This window comes from Trachurus japonicus, chromosome 18 (genome assembly GCF_045865225.1).
Source record: "Trachurus japonicus isolate A0001 chromosome 18, Traja_1.0".
In the NCBI taxonomy this organism is placed as follows: domain Eukaryota; kingdom Metazoa; phylum Chordata; class Actinopteri; order Carangiformes; family Carangidae; genus Trachurus; species Trachurus japonicus.
This window is the reverse complement of record NC_140924.1, coordinates 27626768-27654582: the sequence shown is the minus strand read 5'-3', so window position 1 is coordinate 27654582 and position 27815 is coordinate 27626768. Positions and strand designations below refer to the sequence as shown.

Here is a 27815-nt window from a genome sequence, read left to right as displayed (position 1 = left end):
GCTCTTTTAATACCGTTGTACTCTTTTCTTTTCTGGATAACCTCAGCGGCGTAGTCGTGGTCAAAAAAGAGTGGTTGGTTTTGGTAGTGGATTTTTTTCTTCCAGGCTTCCTTCAGTACCGTCTCCTTCACCGTGTATTGAAGAAAGTTCACCACGATTGATCTCGGAGGTTTATCGGCGTCTGGTCTCGGCATCAGAGCTCGATGTGCCCGTTGTATTTGCAGCTCCATGTTTGTCGGCAGCGGCAGTTCTTGTTTCAAAAGTTGTTCAATGAAGCGTGCCACTGAGCTGCCCTCAGTTCCCTCTTTTAGGCCAAAAATGCGGATATTATTCCGTCGATTTCTTCCCTCTTGGTCTGTCAGCTTGTCTTGTAATATTTTCTGTTGTTTCAGAGATTGGAGTAGGGCTTCTTTTGCCTCGATATTCCAGTTTTCCATCTCTTCAATTCTTCCTTCTGTCTCTGTGATTCTCTTGTCTTGTGTGGCTAGCTCCGTCATTGTTTCTGTGTGCCGCTGGTTGAAGTCTTTTTTTAAATCCTCGAGTTCTTCTTTCATTAGGGTCCGGGCAGCTAAGCTGCCGGGACACTATTGTATTCCTAGGATTTCTTTCTTTCTTTCTTTCTTTCTTTCTTTCTTTCTTTCTTTCTTTCTTTCTTTCTTTCTTTCTTTCTTTCTTTCTTTCTTTCTTTTTCCAAGGAAGTCATACTTCCCATGGGTGAAAACTCACCAAACTTCACAGAAACATCCGACCCCATGCCAGATTCACTCAACTCCAAGGACATGTGCCCCCCCCTCCTAGGGGGGGCACAATAAGCGTTTAAATTTAAAAACTTTAAAAATTCCTACCAAACCAACGGTAGATGCTACAGTGTTGAAACTTCACCACAATGTAGCCTCAATACTGCTGAAACTTTTGTCAACTTAAACTTATTACAAATTATGAAGTCCATCACTCTGTTTTTTTCAATAACTGTAAAACTTTTAAAATGTATCTCCTCCCACAATTTTTGCTCAATTGACACCAAACTTGCTACAGAGCATCTCCAGACCGTCCTCCACAAAACTTGTTTCTCGGATTTTTGATTAAGCAAAAATTGAGCCTACAGTGCATGAAAACGTTTGACTGTAAACAGTACTATAAACATATACCATCAAATTCTTGCTAAATACATTTTCAAACTTCCTGAAAAAAAATGAGAATATTCTGGAGTCATGGTTGATGAAGTTTAGCAAATATCAGAATTTTAATTCAAAAACTGAATTTTTGAGAATATTTTGAATTCTGCTCTCATGGGAACAACTGCAGTCAATGTGAGTGTGGAATTTTTAAACATCATATTTTCTCTTATGAAGCAAAACACTTATCATTAAAAACAAATCACCAACATTTCCATGCGGTCAAGATGCAATTTATGTATTATCAGATTTTTGTTTAGATGACTGAATTATTGACATTTTGACCATTTCATCACAACAGCTGCCCGGGCACTGGCTCACCTGAGTGGATAAATGAAGCTACACAGCAGGTCTCACTACCAGCTAATTAGCTCAGTGAGTTAGGAGCTGGTTCTTGGTGTCAGAGATTGTGAGTTCGAGACCCAGCAAGGGTGATGATGATGATGATGACAGTTCGAAATGGCAGATGTCCTCAAGCTGTTTTGCTGTCTAAATGCAATTATAACAGATTTTTGTTTAGATAACAGAAGTCTGCGTTCACAACTGCTGCCCGGACACTGACTCCCTGAGTCTATTTGAGAAGACACACACCATGTCTCACTTCCAGATAATTAGCTCACTGAGTTAAGCGCTGGTTCTTGGTGTCAGAGGTTGTGCGTTCGAGACCCAGCCAGGGTGATGATGATGATGATGACAGATCAAAATGTCAAATGTCCTCAACACGAAACACAAGACAATTGTCCTAATGGTGGCATCACAGCAAGCTTCTAAATTTAAAAATCCAAATAGCTTGGACTGGACCATGTGCGAAGGCTCCTAACATCTTAGACTCATAGTAGATGTTTGACAAATACATATCATTATTTTACCTCAAAAACTGATTTTTCTTTTTCTGCCTACACGACAGTGAATGGCTTACTCAATTTGTGAAGCCACTGTTGAACTGCCATTTGTCAATTAGCTCAGTGCGATAGACAACGGTCTTTGGTTCCCGAGGTTGTGGGTTCAATCCTCAACTGATGCAAATTGGACATTATAAGGACAACTGTCTTGTCTTCCTATTCTCCTGTTTGTTGCTCAGAATTGCCTAAATTTGCCCAAAAGTAGCCCGGACCCGACCCATCGCTGCGCAGCAGCTATAATTTCTTTTTTTATTTCTTCCTTGAATGATGTGAACTCTGCTTTCATTTCGGTTTTGAAGTCTTTTATTTCTTTGACGATATCCTTCAGTCCCGTTCGTAGTAGCATAGCCGCTTGTGTCTCCATGTGCTCTTCCTCACGGTCTGAGTCCGTGCCTGTCGAGTCGTCTCCATCTTCGGTCATTTCTTGTTGTTTTCTCGTGTATCTTTGTTTTTTCTGGCTTCTTGTTTTTCCACCCTTTTCCATCTCGGCTTAGGTTATCTATTTCTATCAGGGTTGTCGGGTTCGGGGGGATTTTATCGAGTACTGATCGGGAGCTAGTTCTCTATGCTGCCATTTTGGGCTGGAGCTAACCGGAAGTCGTGATGGTTGTTTTGATGGCCTTGGTCAGCTCTGTGTCATCATCTCCTGGCTTCAAGACCTCCGTAAGAGCTGTAGGACAGGTTTCACACAAGAGACACTGACATGTGCTTCACCAGAGAGGGCATCAGTGAACTCAACAAGTGGATTCAGGGCCTTGTGTATGGACTCCAAGACCTCAATGTCTTGCCATGAGGGCGCCAGGTGCCTTGTTTTTCTATCAGCAGATAACACCTTAGAAATGGCCTTCTCCTGCTCCAGTACTCGTGCTACCATTGCATGGCAAGAACCCCACCTGGTAGGTGATTCTGTGATCAGCCGGTGCTTAGGTAGGTTGAGCTCCTTATGTGCAGCTGCTAGTTCTTTTTTCTTCTTCCATGAGAATGAGAAAGCACCAACCACTTTTTTGCACACACCCATGGCTCTCTCTATTCTCTTGTCTTTCACACTTCGCTCTGTAGATGAAAAAAAGGTAAGTATTATTTAAAAGTTAGCTTCTGTCTTAATAATAATAATAAATCATAATATTGTCATGGCATCCTTGATATGAAAATCAATTAGACTACACACACTTTCCTCAATTTAAGTTGAGTTCAGTTATACAATGATAAACTTTTAATTCTAATACATCTTAGATGATCTTAGACTTGACTAAAATGTTAGTTATAATAATGAAATCATCACCTATCAGTAGTGATAGCCTGTACATTGGTTTATTGAGGTATGTATAATGTACACTGTTACCATTAAAGTTGAAATAATTTTGTTTTCAGACACTATTTTTATTCCTATTTATACACATCAGTAATTGCCTTTGACCAGGTGCAATAATTACATAGGCTACTGAGTCCCAGATATACTATACTACTACTAATATACTACATTTTATTCCAACTTTATGGACAACAATGTTTAAGAATATGAATCATTACACTGAGCTATAATTGGAGCTGAAAATGAAATTAATTTGGCATAAGTCTTTCCTCTGATATCATGAATTTTTTTAAAACACATATCATCATGAACTTACTAAAGAGCTGAAAATGTAATGCTGGCATAAGTTCTTTGATATCATTATGAATATATGAACTTACCAATGGCAAGGTGCAGCCGATGACCAAAGCACTGCAGCCGAGACCAGCCTTTGAGAGAAACAGCCTTGACAATGTTTGCACCATTGTCCGTTGTGATGCACACCTGTCGGTCTTCCCTAAGCCCCCAGGATTTGAGTGCATCCTCCAGCCCCTGGCTGATGATTTCCCCAGTATGGTCCTCTGGAAAGTATACTGTCTGTAAGCAGTTGCTGTGTAGAGCCCACTCCTCGTCAATAAAATGAATTGTGAGACTCATATAAGGCTCAGATGTACGGCTGGACCAAAGATCAGTGGTAGTGGCAAAGTATTTTACATCCTTCAGATGAATTTCCAGCTTACGACGGCAGTCATCATACAGCTGTGGCAGCGCCGTCTGAGAAAAGTATTTTCTACCAGGGAGCTCGTACCTGGGGTCTAACACTTTGATCAGTTTCCTGAAGCCGTCTTTTTCCACTGTGCTGAGGGGCATCATATCTTTAGCGAGGCAATAAGTAATAGCGCCCGTTATATTTTTGCTCCGCTTTGATTGTTTTTCATACGGGGCAACGGCTGCAAAGCACGACTGGATGGATTGTTGTTTAGCAGAGCCGCTCCCGCTAGCAATGCTAACGGCAGCAGTAGTGGTCTTGCCTGGCTGTTTGTGTGGTGTCGTCGTGCCAGCTTGAGCCCGCAGAGTCACACTCTCAGTGTAATTACTGGGGTGGTATCGTCTCAGGTGATTGAAAAGATTGGTTGTGTTCCCCGTCCTAGCTGGTACCAACCGCCGGCATATTTTGCAGACCGGCTTCGACTGCTCCTGGTCGCTTTTGCCATATCCAAACCACGTCCACACAATTGATATTGTGTTACCTTTTTTTTCAACAATGTCTTCAGTCCCGGGTGGTGTGGTGATGTCGCTTTCACGTTCTGCATTATTTTCGCTGTCCTCGACTTAAGTTTCGCTCATTTTTTTCCAACTTCTTTCCCTCTCCCTCTCTTTCAGTCTCCCTCTGGTTGCAACTGTAGCCACGCGCTGCTCACTGTGCAGGAAGTGGGCGTGTCCTACCGGTGTACAGCAGCCGGCAGACTCTGATACTGTTGTTGTTGCGCTTACTTTTTCCATGTGATATCGAATAATATGACCCAAGCTTATTATCGAAATCGATCAAAATTTTATCGCGATCCCGAATCGAGATCGAATTATCGCCCAGCCCTACTTGGACTAATCTACAATATTATGACTCAGAGATATGGCACAAAGAAAACATTAAAAAAACATTCAACCATTCACCGGGGAGGAAGTCTAACAGATTACACTGTGCTCACACTAAAGAAAGAATTTGCCCATGTTCTCAGCTTATCTGTTTGTGTGTGCAGTGTCTGGGTGTTCATAGTTTGGATGAGCCTACTGACAGGTCTAACAACACGGCCAGCTCTAGTCCTGGCAGTTGTAACAGTTTCAGGACGAAGGTCATGCACAGCTGTTTGAGAAGTGTGAACTGGGTCACTCAGGAGGACACCTTTGTATTACAGCACTTTTTTAATTAATGTTGCACTGTATTTAACTTTTAACTTATATCTAGGTTGCTTCTTTGTTGTGTATATTGTCTAGACATTGCAGGATATATTTTGTCATATATTTTCCTCCTTGTATCCTATTTATTTCTTTAACTAAGTATTTTTCTCTGGAGCGGCCTGGCCAAATAATTTCCTTCGGGATGAATAAAGTTCTACCTACCTACCTACCCACCCACCCACCCACCCACCCACCACTTTCACAGCACGGAGCGGCTCGGTAAAGGTGCTTTTCCACTACAGCTGAGTTCTCTAGTACCTCCTCAGCGGGGGCGGGGTCGGCACGGGGGTGATCGCGGGGCCGCATTGTCCGTCTCTCTTTTTTTGATCCGCTCGTCAGCTCTAAACTCACTCGTCTGCACCTTGATTACGGACCACAGTGTGGTTTTACACACAGCAACATTTAACTCGGGTCAAGGAACAACAACAGTCTTGATACAGATCAGTGGTCGCTGTTGCCGATGTGTTTTTGAAATTTCCGAGTTTGATTCTCATGTCGGACGTAGCGCTCGCACTCTTCCAGTGACGACGCTCTGCCCAGTCAGCGGGAGGCAGTCGGCTGACGTCACGTTTTAGTATCGCTTCGGCTCGCTTGGAACCAGGGCTGAGGAGGTAATCATACAGTTACTCACACAGTTACTCACTGAACAGTTACTCACTCACACAGATAGTTACCCCCTCAACACAGTTACTCAGTTACTCCCTCAACACAGTTCTCACTTAGCCTACAGTTACTCAATGAACACAGTTACTCACTGACACAGATATTTATACAGTTACTAGTGTTGCACCGATACCATTTTTTGGCCCCCGATACCGATACCGATACCCGGCTGTGCAGTATCGGCCGATACCGATACCATACCGATACCACGCCGTTTGAAAAAAAAAATATATATATATACTTTTTTTCTTCTAATACTAAAGAACTGCATACTCACTTGGATGTAAAATCATTGCTATCATGGCTTGGTCAGGAACTGCTTAAAAACCTTTGTGAAACAGGAAAAAAGACTAATACACAGTGAATCCAGAAGAACTTTTTTATTGCCTACCTGTTATGGGTGACAATAATTGAATATGCCAAAATAGTGCAATATCCATGTAACATGTAAAATCGTAGTGCAACAAAAAGTTAAATTAAATTAAAATAAGAAATAATATACATATGAGGTAGAGAGTGCATGGCATTAAGGCCTATCTGAGAACAAATCAGAATTGCAATAAGAAATTACTTCCTCCTGTAAGGTCTAGGCTGATGTGCACTCTAAGTGCAGCCAGGGAAAATAAATAAAATAAAATAAATAAAAGGTGTCCTATGACAACAAGTTACAACCCTAGTAGTCCTCTTAAGGATTCAAGTCTTTGGGGTTCAAGTTTAAGTACATTGGCAGGTTTTTCTTTAAGAAGATGAGTGTTTCTACTTTATCTCCTAACAGCCTATTCCTCTTCTCATCAAGTATGTTGGAAGCTGTGCTGAAAAGCCTCTCACTATCTACACTAGTGGAGGGAGCACAGAGAAACCTGGCAGCAGTAGAAGCCAGGGAGGGGAACCGTTCTTTATTCTTTCCCCAGTACTCGAATGGGCTCTCCATGCGGTGGATGGTTTTCTCTGCCAGATATGTCTCTATCTGTACCTGTGTAGCTGTGCTACTAGTCCCACCTTGTTCAGCATCATACTCTTGCAGGACTTCCTCATACAGCCCCTTGAAGCAGCTCTTGCTACTTGTGTTGGACTCTGCTTCCATCCGTGGGGCCTTACTGGCTGGGTCTGCCGCCTCAGCCTGCAGTGATCTAGACTCCTCATTTTTCTCCACCTCTTGGTCAGTGCACTCTTTGCAAGCTTGCTGCTTTCTGCACTTGTGAAGTATCTGCAGTAACATAGTAAACAGAATACATGTGTTGAATAAACAGCCTATTTCCATAGTTCTTTGTGCTGGTGAGTGAGACATGGGCTAGTTTATCACATGAATGTGCATTAATAATATGCATTTGTAATAAAGCAAGGTGCAACATTTGGATATCAAAAATATTGTATTCTGTGATTCTAATTCATATAATTCAAGAAGATTAGCCCACCCTTATCAGTTGGTGTGATTTGCAAGTGTCGCACACACAGTGACATCATTAACCAGTCACAGTACAGTCCACAGGATACAGAGGCTAGCATAACATAGCTGTTAGCTCATATGCTATTGTATTTAGCGCTGCATTTACTTACACACTAACACAAAATGTTTAACTTTACACTTAACAGCACACAATTGGACATACCTGTCTTTGTAACGTGGGTCTAATACGGTTGCAACAGCGTACAGGGGCTCCTCAACGGTCTGGAATCTTGTGTCCACAGCTGATAGAAGCGTTGCCTTCATAGTTTTTATCCCGCTGTCCTCCGTGGTCTCTTTGGCCAACAGTCGCTTCAGTACAACGACCGAGGGAATTACCTCTGAGGCGGTGGAGGTGGCGAAGCTGATCTGCTTGGTGATCTCCTCAAATGGAGCCAGGAGTGTGTTTACTTTCTCCAGCAAGGTCCAGTCGTTTGCGGTCAGGGTCGCTGGCAGCTGGTGGTTAGCCGCGTAGACTGAAATAGCACTTTTTTGCTCCAGCAGGCTTGCTGTCATATAGAACGTACTATTCCAGCGGGCTGGGACGTCTTGGATTAGTCGTTTGACTGGCATTCCCAGTCCCGTCTGGATGGTTTCCAGCCGTGATGTGGCCAGTGGGGAATGCTTAAAGTGCCCGATGATCTTTCTCCCATTCGCTAGCGCATCACCTACACTCCGCTGTGACAGCAATCCCTCATGGACCACTAGCTGGATCAAGTGGGAAAAACATCCCAAGCTCGACACCCCCAGGTCCCTCATCGCCTTCTTCATATTGCTGGCGTTATCACGAAGAATGGCATGGACCTTCAATAATAATAATAATAATAATAATAATAATAAAACATTATAATTTTTTCAGTAAAAGACAAGTGAAAAAACAAGATAAAATGGCAAATTCTAGACAAGAGTAGGCTAACGTTACCTTTGACTTGGGGATGTTCCAGTTCAGCAGCATATTCTCTATTGCTCCTGCAATTGCTTCACCGGTGTGGGATCCTTTGAACTCATTTGCATGCAGCACCACGCTTTCCAGATTGAATGTTTCAATGTCCACCCAGTGAGTAGAAAGCCGGAATCCCACGTTCTCAACAAATGAGAGGGGCAGGTTACAGAGCACAGTCATTTCAGTAATTTTCTCGGACATCTTTCTTGCTGCTTCACTCTTCTCGTCCCACTGCTCCTTCCTCTGAAGTGAATTGACCAGGGTTTGCTGCTGTGGTCCATCCCCCTTTCTCTTGCTCGCAGCTGCTGCCGCCTCAAACTCGTTGTGTTCGCTCACATGTTTTACCTTCAAATGTTTAATCAGGTTCGAGGTATTAAAACTGGCCGTTTTAGTTCCACCTCTCGCAAGTTTCTGACCGCAAACCTTGCATGTAGCTGTTGCACTCGCTGGAGTTTCTATGTTGAAATATTTCCAAATCGCCGACATTTTCTCTCCGGTGGCACGCTGGTTTGTTTTTCCTCAACCTGAAAAAGCTGCCTCGCGGCTGTTGCCCTGCTCCCATTGGCCCGGAGTGGGGCCGGGCGGCCGGAGAGGGCCAATAGCGATAGCTGCTTGGCACGGCATGCACTGAACACGTGTGATCACACACACTAGTGCTGGGCGGTATACCGGTTCATACCGAATAAGGTGATTTTTTTTTTTTGTGATATGAATTTTTCATATACCCCAATACCGGTGAGTGTGTAGCGTACAAAACGTTGGGAACACAGAGCGGCGGAACGTCGCGCCGCGGGACATTGTTTGAGAGGGGGACTGTTTTGCAGTTGTACCAAACAAGCTGCATGCCTGGGTTGAGCTGGTGAATAACATGCACGGAGAAAATGTCACAGCCATCGGCTTTAAAAAAAAAAATCTCACGCTGATCAAACAACCATAATCTGTAAATGTTTTTTTTAACTTAACGAGTCCCCCCCCACCAGATGGTTTAACCCAACCTGGCATTTGCCGGCATCGCCTGTCAATCAAACAATGGAGTCGGGGTTGACGTGAAGCAGCAGCGCTGCTAAACCACGGAGGGAGTGATTAAAAAAAAAAAAGGCGAAACCAGCGCCGGTAAAATCCCCACATTTACGAGTTTTTCTTCTGTGGGGAGAAGTTAGCAAACAGTGGCATGAAGCTGGCTCATCTCCAGACGCATCTCAACACAAAACATGCACGTCATGTTGGTGAGTCTCCTGACTGCTTCATGAGGAAACTTTATGAATTCAGGTTGGTGTTACATGAGATTTTAAACGACAGCATCAAAGTGACCAACTTCATAAAGTCAAGGCCACTAATGCAGGTGTGTTTCACTGCCTCAGTTAACACAGACAGAGAGAAGTCATCTGGCTCTCAACCTGTTGTTATGATCTGAAGCCACACCTCTGATTGAGCACAGTCCCCCCATGCCACCGTGTTGCAGGACAACTGACTTGCAAAGCAGTAGCCCTACTGTCTGGGCTTTTTTTGTGTGTGAAGAAATGTTTATTTGATGTCATGAATTCATTTTGAGAACAGATATTTATTAGATAGCATTTTAGATTGATGATTATTCTCACGTGCAAAAATCTTTATATATAATCAAGTTGATTATTTTTTTAGTCTGTATTATATTAAAGCAGAAGTAAGTGGTCCGGTCGTTTTCGCTAATGCTGCGTTCCAGGTAGGCTTTTGAAATCGTAAATTACAGCTTCAAGTCACAACTTACGACTTTGTAGCGTTCCAGGCAACCCACTCGTGTTTTTCTGACCTGTTTTACCGGTGAAAGTCACTATAACGACCACTCGTAACTTCCAACCGGTGAACTCGTACCAGATCGAACTGGTACGACTTCACGGTCGGAAAAATACGAGTTTCCTTGAACGCACCATAACAGTCCTCGTCCCTACGTCGCCACATTCACGGCGTCCCTTGGCTGCACACACAGCCCTGCATGCCATTCTCTCTCCTCATTGGATAAAAACTGTAGGATACGATAAATGTTTTCTCCTCGGCTCAGAGCAGAGCAGAGTGACTGACAGACCCGTGTTTCAGACCAAACACTCTATGTAAGTGATTGCTGTCGGAAGATATAACTATTTAAGACTTATTAACACAAATATATCACTTACTTCTGCTTTAATAAAGGCTTCTGTATTTTGACTGCAACAGTCATGCATTCTGATTCCTTCACCTCAATACAGTTATGAGTGCCACTGCCACCTCTTTGTGAACAGCAGCATTTTGTGGGACCATTCAAACCCGTGTTAATACTAGTCTGGATACTAATGTTCTTCGACAATATTCAGTCCTCGTGACAGTAAAATAGGTCATTCTAAGCCAATTTACTGTAGTAATTATTCTCTAAATTATTAGACAATGGGGTTAACACCCAGTCATGCATGAAAAAAAAAATACCGTCAAATACCGTGAAACCGATATAATTATGAAAAATACCGTGATATAAATTTTTGGTCATACCGCCCAGCTCTAACACACACAGCAGTGAGTGCAGTGAGTGAAGGGAGAGAAGGACACAAGGCGCTGCGTTCAAAGTTTCATATTAGTATATAAATGGCATCGGCGCATTATTTGTTCTGTACTCGTCGATACCGATGCCAGCATTTTAGTGCGGTATCGGGGCCCCTCCCGATACTAGTATCGGTATCGGTGCAACACTAACAGTTACTCACTCAGTTACTCACACAGTTACTCCCTGAACACAGTTACTCACTCACAAAGTTAGTTACTCCCTGAACACAGTTCTCACTTACAGTTACTCACTGAACACAGTTACTCACACGCACACAGTTACTTAGACATTTACTCCCTCAACACAGTTACTTACACAGTTACTCCCTCAACACAGTTACTCCCTCACACTCACAGTTACTCACTGAAGACAGTCACTGTAGCCTACTCACACTCGTACAGTTACTCACTCACACAGTTAATCACACTCACATAGCATTCTGGGAGGTTTCAATGTCCCACATCCCTGAGTTTTACAGGTGCATCTCAATATATTAGAATAACATGGAAAAGTCTATTTCCAGTAGTTCAAGTCAAAAAGCCCCCACCAAGTATTGAGAGCCTATAGATGGACAAACTTATCAGAAAGCAAACATTTCCATATTAAAAATGCTTTTTTAAATTGATCTTTTTTCCTGTTAATTTTTTTAGATACTGAATTTTAGATCTTCATTAAATGTAAGCCATAATCATACAAATAAAAGAAAGTAAATAAAGAAAGACATGAAATGTTTCTACTACTAGTAGAAACAAAAATCAGCAACACCACCACACACATCCCGACCCCGAGGTTGAAAAACACTGCTGTAAAGATTTCAATCGGTTCATTGCAGCTGATAATACTCAGTGGAGGGTGATGTAGCATAATGTGTAGGCCTCTGCAGCTACTAAAACTACGTTTTGCGGATAATCTACTAAAAGTAACTGCCTAAATACCAGCACATGCAAACTGCAGGATTGAAATGACAGTTTTACGCGCTGTAATTATGTCCTTCATGGAGAGAGAGAAGGAGAGCAGAGAGCTGCATGACCGCAAAGGCAGAATGAAATTAGATCCAATTAAATAATACAAAGGAGCAAATAAACATTGTTGATCTACGGTAAAGAAGAAACGTGGGAGAATACCCGAGAGAAAGTAAATGCGTTGATACCAGCTGTCAATCATTGGACCAGAGGCGCGCACCACGGCACAGCGCTATGGCGCAGAGCTTGGGCCACACTCTGATTTAAAAGCCCGGGCGAGAGGGGATCAAAGACGGGGTGAAAGTAGTAGGTCTCGGTCCCGGACCCGGAGCTGGTTAGGATCGCACTGTGGGCGCTGCACGGCCTGCGCTTCACTGCTACAGCAGCTGGAGTGACCCAGACGCCAGGAAAAGTGGAGATGAAAGAACTTTTACCACGGCATTAACTAACTCATTCGTGTTAGCGGCTTCAAGTCGACCTGTCTGGTAGATATGAATTATGCTTTCCTTTTGTTTTATGTGTTCTTTTTGTAAACTTGAGAAACTTTCTAGTACTCTGCTACTGCTGCGCTGATTATCACCTCCTTTTGAGGAGGTACCACACGTTTTTATGAAAATGCGTTGTAACGCGCGTTACTTAGATTGTAACGGGTTTGAAAAAGAAGAAAAAGAGAAAGAAGAAAAGAAAGAAAGAAAATAGGAGCATAGAAAAAGCAATTACAAATAAAGCCCCTCCCACCCTCCATACTACACATACTGCACACGCACACACACGCTCACATATACACACACACACACACACACACACAGACACACGCACACTCTCACTACTGACACTAGGGAGTCATGGCATGACACTGAGGATTGAGGAAGCGCTATCTTTGGGGCCGTCCACACTGGGAGGGGTCGCAGGCCGTGCCACAGGGGGCACCAGCGCCCAGGCCCCCCGACCTCGACAGACCACAGCCAGCCGAGCTGAAGGGACCCATGGACAGCGCTCCCAGCAGCAGCCCAGACAATCTCTGTCTTTTCGGCAGAGAGTCTGTTCCTGCGCTCATTCAGGATGTTGGCAGCAGCACTGAACAAGCGCTCACTATCCACACTCGTGCTGGGTGCAGAGAGGTAAACTCTTGCGACAGGGACAAGGGCAGGGAAGCGATGCTTGGAGGTTTTCCAGTACTCCAGAGGCTTTGCACTCCGAGGGATGGGTGGCTCTGAGAGGTAGAGATTGATCTGTGTAGCCACTGTGATGTCACCATGGGGCTGTGGTTTTTTCCATGATTTCACCAAACATTGATGACAAGGAACCAAGTCGTGTCACCTTTGCAGCTGGCTCACTTGCAGCACTGGGTTGTTGGTCTGGGGCTGGGTCTGGGCCTGCATGTCTGGTTTGGTTTGACCGGAATTTCAAACATTTGTCTGGTAAATTGGAAACCTGCCGGTCACATTGTCCGGTGCCATTTTTTTCCCGTTCTTTCAGTCATGACCCAGAGTTCATGACCATAGGTGAGGGTGGGAACGTAGATCGACCGGTAAATTGAGAGCTTTGCCTTTCGGCTCAGCTCCCTCTTCACCACGTCGGACCGATAGAATGAACGCATTACTGTGGCCGCTGCACCGATCCGCCTGTCGCCGATTGGGGCTGATTGGATATAAAACCAGCTTTTTTAATCGGCGGCCGATTGATCGATGCATCTCTAGTCAAAATAAATAACATAAAAAGCCTCACATGACAATAAAATGAGAGCCAGCAGCACAATAACTTGCTGACTAAACAAAACAAAATATTTAAAGAATAAATTTATTAATTTTGACAAATACATATTCTATTTACAACCCTGTTACAAATACCGCACGGCACATTTAAATTTCAGTGGCTTTTGTTTTCCTTCCCTTTTGATCATTCTCATTAGATCTGACCTCATCACATGGACCTGGACATAGATTACAATGTATACAAGTGAAATCATGTTCCCTTGACAGTTTGAAACAAAGGTAAATGCGTTGTGTGCTCCTTACATTCCCCAGTTGCCTGAATTATTCTTGGTATCAGTCGAATCCAGAGAACCCTGGATTAAATGTTGACCAAAGTGTTGTTCTCATCCCAGACCAGTAGGGGGCAGCCGCGGGAATATGAGTCACTCACCGCCAGTAAACAAAGAAACAGGAAGTGGTTGTACTGTGAAGGAGTTAGTGTGCTTTGTGAGTTTTCATTCTTTTCTCTGAATTTAAGATCCTTATTGAGTGAAGTTTCTGTCAGTCTGAATCAGCTTCGAGTCTTTTGAACATGGAGCAGAGGTGTTGTTCACTTTGAGGAGGTAAAATGGATAAAATAGACGTTTTAGGTCAGCCCTTTGTTGTGGAGATGCAGCATTGCATTATGGGAAAGCGAAAACATTATGTTTAAAATAAAATGTATATGTTTACATAATCTATCAGTTTTTGTTCAAAAATTAACATTGTGTACATTTATGTAGACTAACAACTGCCCCCTGTTTTAGTAATGTGTAGATATTGAGTACCCTCAGACAGTTGGGCTTTTCAGTGAGTGACTCCCCCGTCCGTGATCTGTACAACTCATACTTACCTGGCAGGGGAGATACCATGATCAAGAAGGTGGTTCACCCAGGGCGAGGCTCAGCCATTGCACACCGGCTGTGCTGACCCCTGCGAATTCCCCAAATGTGGGAATCTCGACTGCATAATTTCTGGTAGTGGGGGACTGCGTTCGCGCTCTCCCCTGATAAAATGTCAAATGAAAATTCAAATGCTTCTTAAAATGGCCCTGGTGATGGGAACCCATCCCGATCCAGTAGTTAACATAGTTACATTAAGTCATGTTTAGAAAAAATTTATCATTTAGATACAGTGAATCATTCTGTGATAAATGTGAAATCATACTCCATCATGGATCACTGGACAGATATGGAAATAACTGCTGCAGAATTTAAGATTTGGTCAGAGATAAACGAGAAAGTATCTAAAAATATGCCTTTGTAGTCTGTTTTTTTCATTTCAAGTCACAGCTTATACACATAGATTCTGACAGTTGAAAGTGTTGCATTCAATTATTTTTTGATGAAAATACAAATGTTCATGATACAGCAACATTCTTGCTCGATCACATACTTGTAAAGAGAAACTGCATTAAAAACACTTTGATATTGCAATTCATTGCTACAACCACATAGTTGCTATTTGTTAAGAACGACCACATGCCTATCAAACTACCAATTTACACAGAGAGTGAGATGTTAAAATTCACACATGCCCCAGTTACCTGAATTATTCTTGGTATCAGTTGAATCCAGAGAACCCTGGATTAAATGTTGACCAAAGTGTTGTTCCCATCCCAGACCAGTAGGGGGCAGCCGCGGGAATATGAGTCACTCATCGCCAGCAAACAAAGAAACAGGAAGTGATTGTACTGTGAGGGAGTTAGTGTGCTTTGTGAGTTTTCATTATTTTCTCTGAATTTAAGATGCTTATTGAGTGAAGTTTCTGTCAGTCTGGATCAGCTTTGAGTCTTTTGAACATGGAGCAAAGGAGTTGTTCACTTTGAGGAGGTAAAATGGATAAAATAGGCGTTTTAGGTCAGCCCTTTGTTGTGGAGAGGCAGCATTGCATTATGGGAAAGCGAAAACATTATGTTTAAAATAAAATGTATATGTTTACATAATCTATCAGTTTTTGTTCAAAATTAACATTGTGTATATTTATGTAGACTAACAACTGCCCCTGTTTTAGTAATGTGTAGATCTTGAGCACCCTCAGACAGTTGGGCTTTTCAGTGAGTGACTCCCCCGTTCGTGACATGTACAACTCATACTTACCTGGCAGGGGAGATACCATGATCAAGAAGGTGGTTCACCCAGGGCGAGGCTCAGCCATTGCACACCGGCTGTGCTGACCCCTGCGAATTCCCCAAATGTGGGAATCTCGACTGCATAATTTCTGGTAGTGGGGGACTGCGTTCGCGCTCTCCCCTGATAAAATGTGAAATATAAAAACAAAAGATTGATTGGTAGCTAGGTGATTCTAAGTTCATTATAGAACACATAACTGGATAGATACTCCATCATTTAGTAAAATGTAATATACGTAGATTCGGTGAATGTTTCAATGGGTGAAAAATCAAACTCCCTTTTGGCTTGTGGTTATTATGAACTGGACAGATGTGCAAATAAATTGTCACTCAGTGAAGAAAATTATGGTCTAATTGTACTGATGTTGAAGTCTTCTGGAGGTAAACAGGCTTTAGCAAATGGAATACAGAGTTGACAATGATAAATACTTACATTTATTAAATATTAAGTCCAGGGTTGAACTGTGCAGTTTTCTCTGGTCTCCACTAGAGACCACCAGAGCTCTATTAGTTACTGTTATGTAGTGTGTCACTGTGCTTACTCTCAGAGGACACAGCCCTGTATGGAAATAGGGAAGAATAGGGCTGTCTCAATCATGACATTTTAGGGTTAGATTATTGTTAGGTTAGGGCCATTTTATGCCGCTATCATAGTAGCCTAAATATAATAATAATAATAATAACAACAATAATACATTTTATTTAGGAAGCGCCTTTCACGCCACTCAAGGACACTTTACAGAGAGCATCAGTAAAAATCAACAATAAACAACATCAAAACACAAGAAACATACAATTAACAACATTTAAAACCAGTAAAAAAAATCAGTAAAAATGAATAACAAGAGCAAATGAATGAAACTGTGCATAGTGAAGGGAAATGTTGGAGTTAGGGGTGGTGGGGTGGGTAGGCAATTTTAAACAGGTGGGTTTTGAGTTGTGTTTTGAAAAGAGGGAGAGAATCGGTGTTACGGATGTCAGATGGTAAAGAGTTCCAGAGTCAGGGAGCAGAGTGACTGAAAGCTCTGCTCCCCATGGTGCTGAGGTGAGCAGGGGGTACAGTGAGGTGGAGAGAGGAGGAGGATCTGAGAGAGCGTGCTGGAGTGGCAATGCGGAGGAGGTCAGACAGGTATGGAGGGGCAAGGTTGTGGATAGCTTTGAAAGTGTACAGAAGGATTTTGAATTGAATTCTTAGTGTGACTGGGAGCCAGTGAAGTTGCTGTAGGATGGGGTGATATGGTGAGAAGAAGGAGTTTTGGTGATGATACGTACAGCAGAGTTATGAACCAATTGAAGCTTATGGAGAGACTTGTGGGGGAGACCGAAGAGGAGAGAGTTACAATAATCTAGACGGGAGGTGACGAGACTGTGGACAAGGATGGAGGCGGTGTTGGGGTGAGCGAGGGACGGAGTCGGTTGATATTTCGTAGGTGGAAGTAGGCAGATCGAGTGGTGTTATTGATGTGAGATTTAAATGATAGAGTGCTGTCAAGGATGACACCCAGATTCTTAACCTGAGGAGAGGGGGAAACTGAGGAGCTGTCGACAAGAAGGGGGAAACGGTAAATTTTGGATAGTGTAGATTTGGTGCCAATTAGAAGGATTTCTGTTTTTTCACTGTTTAATTTCAAGAAGTTGGAAGTGAACCAGGATTTGATTTCAGATACGCAGGTGATGAGGGAAGAGGGTGGGAGTGTGGAGTTTGGTTTACTGTAAAGGTAGAGCTGGGTGTCATCCGCGTAGCAGTGGTAATGAATGTTGTATTTACGGAAGATGGTGCCAAGGGGGAGGAGATGAAGGTGATGAAGAGAAGGGGCCCCAGGACAGAGCCCTGGGGTACACCTGTAGGGTTTGGGGAGGGGTCAGTGTGTGAGTGCGGCCTGAGATATAGAAGTGGAACCAGTGAAGGGGGGTGTGGGTGATGCCGATGGAGGAGAGTCTACCAAGGAGGATGGGGTGGGAGATGGTGTCAAAGGCTGCACTAAGGTCAAGGAGGATGAGGATGGAAAGTGAACCGGAATCAGTTGCAGCAAGAAGATCATTAGTGATTTTTATGAGTGCAGTTTCGGTACTGTGGCGGGGGCGGAAACCAGATTGGATGGGGAATAATGATGGGGAGACCAGCAGCTGAGGGAGTCGATGACAGGTGTGGCCAGCAGGGGGAGCTCTGGGGAGGGACCGTCGACAGTGAGTGCACCACAGAGGGAGAGGGGTGTGTGTGTGTGAGGGGGAAGTAAACAGTCAGTCACATGGGAAGGAATGTACAGTGTGCTGCAGATTAGCCGCTAGCATGCGGCTTCCTACGTGGTTAGGGTGTATTCCATCCGATTTAAAAAAGGACGAACGGTTCCAGAAAATATTAAAATTGTCCACAATGGCAATGCTGTGAGCTTGGCATGTGGACTGGAGCCAGGTGTGCAAACTGAGGACTCGGCTGAAAGACCCACATCCATGGCCAGTAGTGGGGATGGGACCGCTGATAAATGCAGACAGTCAGAAGAAATTTAAAAGTTGGATGAAGTGATTCTTCGTGAGCTCAGTCTGGCGGAGGGATGTGTCATTTGTACCAACATGGATTATAACTCTCTGGATGGAGGTTGGCAGAGTTTTTAACAGAGTGGGGAGATGTGTTAAAATTTCAAGGACCTTCGCACCCGTGAAACACCGTGTGACTGCGTTGAAAAAGCAGATGTTTTTTATGATGGAGTCACCTACAATTAAAGTCGTCAGAGGGAAAAGTGGACGTGGAGACTGCGTGGCCAGAGAGGAACAAGACAATGGAGGGGAACTCTCCGGGGAGGACAGTGGGGACAAGACACGAGGGACACGGGCCAGCCGTGGTGTAGGTGTGAAGCACGGTATTGACAGCTGGCGGGACCCGGGTGTGGGAGCGCTCCGGCACGGCAGGTGGACAGGACGGGGGTGATGGGGAGCTGCGGGACGCATGAGACAGCCGGGAGAACGGAGGAGCAGGCTGGGATCCCGCAGGTCAAGAATGTTTTACTTGTTCTCCAGGTGAAGGTGGAAGAGAGGAGAGAGGTGGTCGCAGCAGCAGCAGTGTTGGGAGCGGTGGGATCAGGCTCCGATGCGCCGGTGGGGTCGGGGTGTGGTGGAGCGACGATGATGGTGTCCAGCAGCTTCTCGGCTTCCTGGATCTGGTAGAGCCTGGAGATTTTTTTCTCCAACTCCTGGAGTTTAATAATACTCATACACCTTATGACAAAGGGTTTATTTTCATGAAAGGGACAATATGTGACAATTACCCCCATCTAGCGGTGCGGTTGCATGTCGGCACGTATTCTTGCTGTTGCGTTTACGTAAACTCGGGCAGAAGTCAGAAAAACAACACACGCTGCATGTATCAGGATACAAGCCTCTATGTAAACAAACGGTCCGCCAGCACGAGGCAAAACAATACAGGCGTGACAATATGTTGTCATGGCGATGTCGTATTGTTTACCTGACCCACGTTTTACCGGCTTTCTCTCGTCGAGTAAAATAACATCCAGTCGGTTTGCCGACGGCGTCATTCAGGTGTCTGACTGCACCTGAAAGCAACACCAGTGCCTCCGTCCTTCCTCACACTAGCTACACGGTGGTGACAGTTTTAACAGGCGCTGTCTGGAAAACTTTCTCCCCGAGCCGAGAAGCTCCGGCGGCCCGAGTTTGTGGTTACTGACGGCCACGGTGACACTGAACGTAAAACATGGCGATTCAACATGGCAGAGAAGGTTCGGTGAACCCCCCCCCTGTATGTTTGTAACGACTTGTAACATCTCATTCTAAGGTACGAGAAAGCGCTCGTTTGTATGCGGGCGCGATTCCACTTCAGTGAAATACGTATTTATGAAAGCGATATTTGATTTTTGTCAATAAAAAGCCAATAAAGTCCCATACTGTCCCTTTAAACAGTGCAACATATATAAGAAAAACTGCATTTCCCTTTAGGCTTTGCAACTCAACCTATGATGCCAATGTCAATAGATGCTCATTGAAAAGCAGTAGCCCACATTCACACCACTCTTGCATCGGTCCCAACACACCAAGACCAATTTTGTAGTTCTCTACTTTTTTTTTTATTGCTGCGCATGTTGCATGGAAAGAGAAACATGCCTTTTATTGCGTTTCCGTGGAGACCTGGTTCTCTGGTGGTTTAGGGGGACCTCTGGTGATTTAGGGGGACCCAAAACCTATATTCCCTTTATTTTGAAGGTAGGGGTTTAGATTTATTAGGTAATAGGAATATGTTGGGATTACAGTAAATAATATATATGTTTATAATGGCAGTCAATGGGCCCAAATTGGACCTGGAGGTCGAGATTGTTAAGGCACACTTATATCTCATGGTCTATACACCTTGTAATAAAGGGGATCTAGAATTTTAAGGAAAATCATAAAACACACATCCTGGCCAAGTTTCATACAGTTAGCTTCTAAACTGACCGAGATATTGAAAAACAAGAATATAAAAACACACACAGACAATATATTTTCTCACCCACATTCACACCAGTCTTTTACATTGGTCCCATGTGACCAATGTAAAAGATGGTGCCGCTAGTCCGACCGCGTCTACCTCCAACCCCTGCCTGTGATCCAGAGGTGGGTAGAGTAGCCAAAAATTGTACTCAAGTAAGAGTATAGTTACTTTAGAATAATGTTACTCAAGTAAAAGTAAAAAGTAGCCATTCAAACATTTACTTGAGTAAGAGTAGAAAGTACTTGGTGAAAAAGCTACTCAAGTACTGAGTAACTGCTGAGTAACCTCTGATTTGTTCGTTTAATGATCAGCGCGTAAATGTAGGCCTAATCAAAAACACAGAAATATAATAGCAATGAAAAAATTCAGATATTGCCAAAGAACAACATTTAACGACAAAGACAAAAGCCTAAATGACATTTTTTACAAAGTAACATAAATGAAGACAAATTCAGCCACAATAATTTACATAGGCCTATCTATGAAAGATCTATGAACTGTCCATAAGCTCTTTGTGTGGGTGTGTGTGTCTGTGTGTCCATCTGTGACTGTGTGTGTGTGTGTGGGGGGGGGTCCTATGATTGGTTCAGTCACATGACCACAACCCCGAACCTGGAGGGGTGGTCATGTGACTAGGGGTCACATGTCTCCAGGTGTGTATAGACCAGAGCGGCATCTGAGAATGACTGAGGCATTCTGGGTAATTTAGGGGCAGCGCCTGGCATTTTTAAATTGCACTCAGTAGCTTTTTGTGTTTTGATGGAGCGTAGACTAACTAACAATCAATTTTAATGTTTTATTTTTTGTTTCTTTTGTAGCACTGTGTCTCATAATTATTTTGACACTCTCTTTGAAACCCACCGTTCACGCTATCTTGAAAAATTACAATTAATTAATATACCGGTATTAGGGCTGCCACGATTAGTCGACTAGTCACGACTACGTCGACTATTAAAATCGTCGACAACTAATTTAATAGTCGATGCGTCGTTGTTGTTTTTTTTATTTTATTTTGTTTTTCTCTCAAAACTGCTGCCGCACCTTCCACACACGCACCCGCCGCCGCAGCCGCCCACCACACACACGCACTCACTCACTCACTCACTCAGTACACATAGGTGTTCTCTCTCTTTTCTCTCTCTACCTGTCTTGTCCCTCATCAAGCGGCACCGGTGTAGCCCCCCGCCCCCCGCCCCCCGCCGCCGCCGCCACCACCACCACCGCTCCTCACCCTCTCTCTCTCTCTCTCTCTCTCTCCTCTCTCTCTCTCTCGTCTGTCGTTTTAAATGAGAAGCGCTACCAGGAGCGGTACCGCCGTTCCATCGTTTTAAATCACGGAGTGAAAAACAGCCGTTCGTCATTTAAAAATAAAATCGCGGACTTTGAGACTGGGTGTTGGAGAATATTGGAACGTTACCGCGTCCGGTCACAGCGTCCTCGTCACGTAATGAGCGCTCATCTTAACGAGCAAGTCTTCTCTCCCGGCGTAAAACTACGTCAATATTTTCCGGTAGCTTCTCATCACAGTCCACACCTTGCAGAGTTTGAGCTGCACCTCAGTTTCACTTCGTTTTCATTTGACAGAGTTTCACACAGAACCTTCTGGTGGAGTCTTTCTATGTTTCTCCCTCTGTGACAGTAAAAAGGGAACATTTTAATTAAATAATTAATTTTTTGTTATAAGACGATTGTCTTATAAACTATTCGAATTTTTTTAACAGAACGACTATTATTTACACTGAGCAAGTTATATTTGAATGATAAGCCTACCAAAACTTTATTATTGTGAATAATTCCTTAGTTTCAGGTGTCTACCTCATTTTATTTAAATGTAGCTATGTTTAATGCCAGAGACAAATGAAGGAAAGAAAAACCTAAAAAACCTTTAAGTATTTATTTTGGTGTTGTTTAGGCCAGTGCCTTATCCTTATTTTACTCAGCTGTTTGCACTTTATGCTACAGTTAAAGCTGCATATTTCATTAAATGTTTAATGAACTATCATCTTAATTGTCTTTATCTTTAGTTAGCATATACCTTAAACACTTCAAGCTGAAAGCTAATGATGGTATAGAAGAGCAGCTGCATGCTGGTGCGATAATCTGTATGTTTTCCATTCAATTTACGTATGATCCGATTAGTCGACTAATCGAAAAAAATAGTCGGTGACTAGTCGACTATCAAAATAATCGTTTGTGGCAGCCCTAACCGGTATGCTCATTTAGCCTCCCACAATGATCAATGACCCCACACAGTGGCCAGAAATTTCTTACCCAGACATCTATACGTATTTGGTCGAATCACCGGGTAGGTTTTGGCTAAGTGTTGTCTGTTAATAGCCAACTTTTTGTTAGTTAGTTTGTCAAGCCAGTCAGGCTGAACTTTTCAATGGAGGGATGCCGGGCGCTGCCCCTAAATTACCCAGGATGCCTCAGTCATTCTCAGATGCCGCTCTGGTCTATGTATGGGGTTTAAACTTCCTGGGGAGGAAGAAGAATAAGACGACCTGGATGACTGAGAACCTTCACGGACATTATCCACGACATACCAGGGCTGACGTCATCCTAATCATTTACTAGCCGCAGTTTCTCAAATTTGAGGTGGAGTGGCCGTCCTGTTTACCGCGGAGATTTTGTGTGCGGTCATGTGACTCCCTGGCTCTGTCTGATTGGTTAAAAGAAGGCAAACGTCGCGAGTGGCCACATCTGATTGGTGAAACGCAGTCATGTGACAGAGGCTCGGAAGTATCTCCATTAAAACCCTCTATAAACAAACAGATCGCACATTGGATCAATAAGAAAAAGTAGCGAGTAGCGACCGGAATGAAGCTCAATGTAACGGAGTAAAAGTACCGCTTCTTCTGAAGAAATATACTCAAGTAAAAGTAACAAGTATGCTGCATTGAAACTACTCTTAGAAGTACAATTTATCCAAAAAGTTACTCAAGTAAATGTAACGGAGTAAATGTAGCGCGTTACTACCCACCTCTGCTGTGATCTCCACTCCATTTGGGCGTATAGCCATGGACATTGTTGGCCCATTGGTGAAGAGCAGTGGAGGGCACCAGTACATCCTGGTGTTACTAACCCTAACCCTAAAACCCAAAACTACGCCACACGGTTTCCGGAGGCTTTCCCCCAGCGCACGGTCACTGCTCCTGCTGTGCTGCGTTGTCTTGTCCAGTTGTTTTCCAGGGTTGGTGTTCCGGATGAGATCATTACGGACCAGGGGACCAACTTGACCTCCAGACTCCTGCACCTCCTCCACCGACAGTTGGGGATTTCCGCGATCAAGACCACCCTCAGACGGACGGCCTGGTCGAGTGCTTCAACCAAACCCTGAAGAAGATGCTTCAGAAGTTTGTGGCCGACATCGGGAGAGACTGGGACCAGTGGTTGCCCTTCTTGCTGTCTGCCTACCGGGAGGTTCCCCAAGTGTCCACTGGGTTCTCCCCGTTTGAGCTTCTGTATGGCTGGGAGGTACAGGGGCCGTTGGATCTGCTGCTGAAGACAGTGATCGCGGTGTGGTCCAGTTCGTGCTGGAGATGACCCGGTTGGCAAGGTACAGAGATGAGGCCGAGGTCAACCTTCGCCAGGCCCAGCAGACCCAGAAGGCATGGTATGGCACAGAGAGTTCCAGCCCGGCCAGAAGGTCCTACTCCTCCTGCCATCCTCCAACAGCAAGCTGCTGGCTCTGGAATGCGGACTGCGAGGCGGCATTCCACGCTCTCAAGGCCTGTTTGTGCTCTTCGCCAGTCCTGAGGAGCCCCGACTTCAGCCAGCAGTTCCTGGTTCAGACCGATGCCCGATCATCGGCTCTGACCTGGATTTACTCCATGAATAACCACAACAGTACCCGCTGGTACCTCTCTCTCCAGCCGTTCCAGTTCCAGATCCGACATCAAGCTGGCAAGAACAACGTTGTGGCAGATTATCTCTCCAGGTTGTCGCACATCGTCAACCTCGGGGAAGAGAGGGATAATGTGACGGAGCGCCTGTGAACCCCCCCTCATTCCCTGACCGGCGCGCTCTCTCTCTCAGAGAGTGCCGGTGCCGGGAGCACGCGCTGCGCTCTCATTGTTCCGGCGGAGCCAAGCTCCATCCAAACTGTTTCCCCGCAAGCCACATCTCGCGGTCCAGCAGTGACACAAACTTTTTCCCGTTTCTCTGAACTCTGTTCTCCCCGCCGTAGGTCGTCGAGGGTGCACACTCGGCGCCTACGCAACACAGGCGCGTTTCCACTGCAGGAACTTTGGGGTGATTTTACGGGGCCAGCCCCGTTGGTGCGTGTCTCCACTGCAGGAACCTCCCCCACAGGGCCGCTTACAGGAACTTTTACGGGGGCGAACGGAGTCCCTGCCTGGGGGTAGGTACTCGGACCGGCCCTGAAAATGTCCCGGCCGGGCTTGAGATTTACTCTGTGCCGATTGGTCAGACTCAAGCAGGATGTGACGCTAAAAGAAATCGCCGAAATCAGCGGCATTTTAAAACACAAATATTATTAAAAACGGCCGGAGTAAAGAGAGAATAACTCAGTAAAAGACGAGAGTAGCAGTAGGCCTGGTAAAAAAAATAAAATAAGTGTGGAAAATACGCGATCGCGGGACTATGTGATGATCGAGACGGCAATTCAAAACCATCTTTTTTTTTTTTTTTTGAAAGGGTCTGTACTGCCAGAAAACAAGAGCAGTAAAAAAAAACTAAAATGCTGCACAACGACCTCACGGTGATCGAAACTGTTGCACGTCGCCACAAGAGCCCTGTGGGTCCTGTCTGCAGTGGAGACACGGCCACCGAGAGGGCCGAGTGAGAGGACGGTTCCTGTAGAAGTTCCTACCCCCTCCTTTTACCAGGAACTCCTGCAGTGGAAACGCGGCTATACACACGCTCACCTGCTGTTGCTGCGGAAGTCTGTCTCGGGTTCACGGGGCGAACCGAGGCAGTTCCGGATCACGTCATAAATAGTGCTGGGTGGTGTGCTTCAATGGGTCAGGTGACCATGGACTATACTAATATTATTGTTTGTGTTGAAAGTGTTGTGAATTGATATGTTCTGTGTGAACAATGGCACAGCCATATGAAGGGTTGTTAGTGCCACGGTACTGGAGTTGAATTTAATGGGTTTTGTGAGTTTTGGTATTTCTCTGTTTTCCAGTTTATGTTTCTAAACCCCTGTGCTGGGTTAATTGGTTTGCCCGTGGGAGGGGCCAAGGGGGTATTTAAAGGGAGCTCAGCTCACTTGAGGGTAGCTTTTGGCTGAGAGGCATGTGGATCCCTGTTGCTGCCGTGATTTCTGTAAATATTTGACTCTTCATCCTATTGTAAAATATTCCTGCCACTTTGCTTTGCCACCTGTGGGTATTTTTCTTCGGTTTTGGTGTAAATAAAAAAATCATCATACTAAAGTTTGCTGACTGGGCCATCATCCATCATCTGTCCATCTCAAAGTATCGAACCCCGACACGAGGACCATTTTTTGGGCTTTTTTTTTTTTATTGCAGTGCAATTTGCAAGGTAAGAGAACCAGGCCTTAATTGAAACTTTGGTTTCAATGGAGGCCTGGTTCTCTGGTGGTTTAGAAGTGTCACCTGACCCCAAACCCTTTATACCCTTTACTTTGAAAGTAGAGGCTTAGTTTTATTTGGTATTGATGGGGGAAATTATTGTGTTACAGCCTATCAAAAATGTTTCATTATAATGGGACTCACTAGTGCCAAAATGCTGAGACCGATGCACAGAGTGAAGTCTCTTGCCATCCAGCCTAGTTAGAGGCGAGAGATGAGGAAAACAAAAATGTGTGCATGCACATGGCAATATATCTAGGTTGACAAAATTATCGAGTTCATTTAAATTTATTGTGCGATTTATTGATGATTATCATCCCAGCCCTAGATGGGGGTATTCTGCTCATTCCCCATATTCATCTTCTTGAGAACCTAAATTTAAGGGGAAAATTTAAGCTCAACATTCCTTTTAGGACTTGACTTGACTTTATTTTAAGAGCACAGCACAATGAAAAATGTTTAAGTAACACGTTATTTAACCTTTAAATAATGTTGAGGGTCCAATGTGACCCATTTTTATATTTAGGAACAGTAAAAACACCCTAAACATTTTTCCTCTGACTTTAAGTTGAACTTGTTCTTGACCAACACAATATCTACAGATTAAATGGTCTTTCCTGCCACTACACTATGATTACTGTATTTAAAGGCTAATTAAATCACAGTAGCATAAACTGATTTGTTGAACTCAGCTGATGTAAACATTAATACAACTCAGGCAGCTCCATGTTGTCCCTGTGTAATGTTCAGGGACAGGTCAGGATAGTCTGAGGACAGACAGCTCTGAGGTTGAAGTCTTATGCACCGTGAGACAGTGACGGGTCTGTAGCTACGTCTTGACCACATGTCAGCTGTTCAGCTGCAGCAGAGGAAACTCCTCTGTTCTCCGCGACGAGCGCTTTTTTTTTTTTTTTTTCCTAATTAAGCTCCGGTAGCGACCGGCTAAAATACTGTAGGATACTGCAAACCGGGTCCGGTGTGTTTATCAAAGCTTGGTCGCCGTGCTGAGACACCGGGTCGGTTTGAGCTGCATTCAGGCTACATTAAAACTCCTCAGGCAGTGATCAGTGTCGGCGGCTTTTTGACTCGTTACTCACTGGTCATCTGTGTGTTAGCGATGGTACAGCCTGAGTCCTGTATGCTATAGCTACAACTAGGTAACAGTGTTATTGTCTCTTTTCACCTCCTCTCCCTCTCTCCCTTGTGTGCTGCAGTGCGTTGCACACGTTTACACTGGGATCCGCTGCATTATGTCGGCTTTGCTTGTTTACATTTCACAGTAAAACTCTCATTGAAAAGGATCGATTAATTGCAATTAATTTAATTTAATCAATTAAATTCTTATCGACAATTAATCGATAGTCGATTAATTGTTTACATCCCTAAGTTGAATAAATGAAGCTTTACCTGTCAATGCAAAGTCTTGGCCAGCTAAAATGCAGCTAGCATAGGAAAGTGAGAAATGAATAAAAACAGGTATTTGTTGGAAACTAGGGCTGTCACTAGGGCTGAAGGATATATCATTATCGTATCTATATTTAGATATGAACATTCAAGATATCAATATTGGAAAAGCAATGATATAAACGATATAGATTACCCGAAATGTTATTATGCAAAATGCACGTTATTTTAAATGATAAACATTTAGCCGGGGGCTGTGTCCACCAAAAGTGTTTTTTTTATAGCTCTGTGGGTGAGTTCGGCGCTCACAGCGCTCAGCTGAAAAAACGCTCTGTGCGCTTCCGTAGAGCGCTCAGAGTTTAAATCTGTTCAACTTTTGGAACAGCACAACGCTCGTCAAGCGGTTCGTAAGTGAGACGACTCGTTTTGTAACCTGGTTACAGCAACATTCTAAGAGAGAGAGAGAGAGCGCTCAAAAAGCACGTTTGGTGGACACAGTCATGAGAAACATGTACAGCGGCAGCGCAGCTTCTTATATGCACCCAACAGGGCGACATTGGTCCCAAATAAACAGCCGAAATAAATAGGAAAATAACCTACTAACATCAAGTCTTAGGTC

General features: G+C 44.1%; 2 non-coding genes across 2 annotated transcripts; both read left to right on the top strand.

Annotated features, from left to right (window-relative positions):
* The first annotated feature begins 14465 nt into the window (after nt 1–14465).
* On the top strand, nt 14466–14629 carry LOC146969503 (U1 spliceosomal RNA). Its single transcript, XR_015034341.1, has one exon. It is a non-coding gene; the product is annotated as a U1 spliceosomal RNA (small nuclear RNA).
* Nucleotides 14630–15711: 1082 nt separating this feature from the next.
* LOC146969502 (U1 spliceosomal RNA) lies at nt 15712–15875 on the top strand. The gene has a single exon (XR_015034340.1). It is a non-coding gene; the product is annotated as a U1 spliceosomal RNA (small nuclear RNA).
* Nucleotides 15876–27815: the final 11940 nt, after the last annotated feature.